The sequence below is a fragment of the Bidens hawaiensis genome, unplaced genomic scaffold (assembly GCF_021521415.1).
Source record: "Bidens hawaiensis isolate Kalapana, Puna unplaced genomic scaffold, B.hawaiensis_p1.1 tig00025755_1, whole genome shotgun sequence".
NCBI lineage: Eukaryota > Viridiplantae > Streptophyta > Magnoliopsida > Asterales > Asteraceae > Bidens > Bidens hawaiensis.
Genome location: NW_027494119.1, coordinates 168,385 through 170,938, shown reverse-complemented (window position 1 = coordinate 170,938; position 2,554 = coordinate 168,385).

The following is a 2,554-nucleotide window of genomic DNA, read 5'->3' as shown; positions in this document are numbered from 1 at the left end:
ACATATATATTGATAGAAATTAGAAAATACTATTTAACAAATTCAATAGTATTGTAAAAAATTTAAAACATTAACCTAGATTATCATAAATTCAACCAAAATCAAACAAGTAAACAAATCGTAAACCTTAGAGGTTTATTATCGAGTTTTGGAGAAATCATGAAAGTATTTACAGATAAATTGACATAACTGAGATTTGATAGATGGAATAGCTTGAGATTATATGATATCATTTAGGGAGAAAGTAAATTACGTCAAATATGATTTAAGGAGGCATGAAAAGTCAGCATGTGTGTTATAAATTATATGGCAATTAATATAAATTTTTTTTATTCCAAAGGGTTGGTTACAAGATACCCATTTACCAATTTTGATTATCTTTTTTTAAAGAAAAATAGTTTTAATGATTGATAATAAAAACTTGCAAAATAGCACAAAAGTGGACATATATCCTCTCTTTCACTACATGTAATGATATTTTTAGTGCATGATGTAGAAGTGTTTATGCGATTCTCATAATTTTCTACTTCAAATTAGTTTTGAACTAGACATTTGAATATATAATATGATTAATTATAAAGATTACTATAGTATTGAAATGATAAAAACCAAGCACTGATTCTTTAAGCTAAGTCCTTTAATCTTATTCTTTTAAATAATAATGATGACGATGATTTATGGAAGAATAATATGCACTCATGTGAGTCATTTCCGGTGGAAAGACTTCCATTTTTTGAGTCTCAAAAATTACAATAATGTTACCTTACAATGCTACTCCATGATTATTAGTTATTATTATTAATAACTAAATAATTAATTCATAATAGAGAGACATATTTAAAGAAAGTGTCGGTTACAAAAGCATTTGCTATTTTGATCCTTGTATTTAAATAAAGAAAAAAAGGGTTTAATGATTGTACAAAAATTTCCTAAGTGGCAGAAATATAGTGCAATTAGATGCCAAGTGGCACAAATAGATTTTTGTTTATTATAATAGTAGACTAGTAATAGTATGGGTAAGTAAGGTCGTCTTCACAGGAACTCAAGGAAAGTGTTAATTTACTATTTTATAATTTTAACTAATTTAATTAGCTAACTAAGACGAACAGACGATGTCAAGCGGTTTTTGAAAAGATTAATTAAAACTAAAATGATTACTTTTAAGAGTTTGTAAACAATATTAATTAAAGGTATTCATTCTAGGTTCGAGTAATTTGTTCTTCAACTTAGTCCCAAATTCACTTATCTTGATTGCGCAGTAATTACTAGACCTAATAGTTTGATTGTGATGACAAACGATACCCTAACCGAATTGTTGACACAACTGAACTCGATCTACAGAATTACCAATTTATGTTTTATGAAAATTAATTAAGTGACATGACACAAGAGCCTAACCCTAAGTATTGATGAACAAAACCAAACAAGTGATGTACTAATAAATAATCGCAAACACAAATTGTTTAAAAACCAAGCAATAATTGAAAAAGATGAAATCAACAAATAAATCAAGTTCTTAGACATTAGGCGTAATGAATCTGGTCTTAAGGAGAATTACACAAAACCTTTAACCTAGAACGAACACGAATGTTTTAGCCAAACATCGACATAATATTAAAACGACTTATCTTAATGAACATATGAACCCAAGACGAATCGGAAGCTTCGGAATGGTGGAAAATCACCCTAAGCAGCCTGTTTAGCTTCTGGAATTAATAGTATGACGGATGGGAAGTTAAATGGGTTTATATAAATGTTGTAAAAGTAGGTTTCTAAGGCCGAGTACTCGCTACAAGGTATGGCGCCGAGGAGGGTTTCTCCAACTCTGCCTAGTTACTAAGAATTGATTAAATGTGGTCAACCTCAGCCAAAATCACATGTAATCGGTCAACTTGGGCCGATTTTGACTTTAAGAATAAAATATAATTCATATTTCTATAATATTAAAAAATCATATCACTTTGTTTAGTTAATGATTAGCAAATTTTAGAATAATTTAGTATTTAAAAATGTATTTCTCTTATTTATATTGATATTCACTTATTTTGTTATAAATATTAGTATACTTATGATACTTGAAATTTATATAATATTCAAAAATTAATTTTCTTTATATTTACCAATTTCGAGTACTCCGAGCACACCCAACTCCCCACACGACCGCATAGGGTCCGCCTAGTGACTTTTGCAACCATTAGTGATCAACCCTAAATATTTTCGGTTTTAAGGCGGTTCGCGTCGCGCGAAACCTTCATGGGCTTTGTCTTTGCGTCGTGCGAAAGACAAAATAGTTGGGCCAAAAAACCTAAACTTCACGTCGCGCGAAGTTTCTTCCCCGGTCCTTCGCGTCGCGCGAAGAACAAAAAATCTCGGCATAACTCTTTTTCTTTTCTTTAAACTGCCTCGTGCTGCGTGTGCTCTCATTCCCGCACTTCTAAGTCTTCACTCCAAGTTCGTAAATCATCCCGATAAGCTCCTTAACTTCCAATGTCCTGAAACACATAGCAATGATTGAAGTACCAATGTTCATTCATTTATTTATCTAAAATTAACT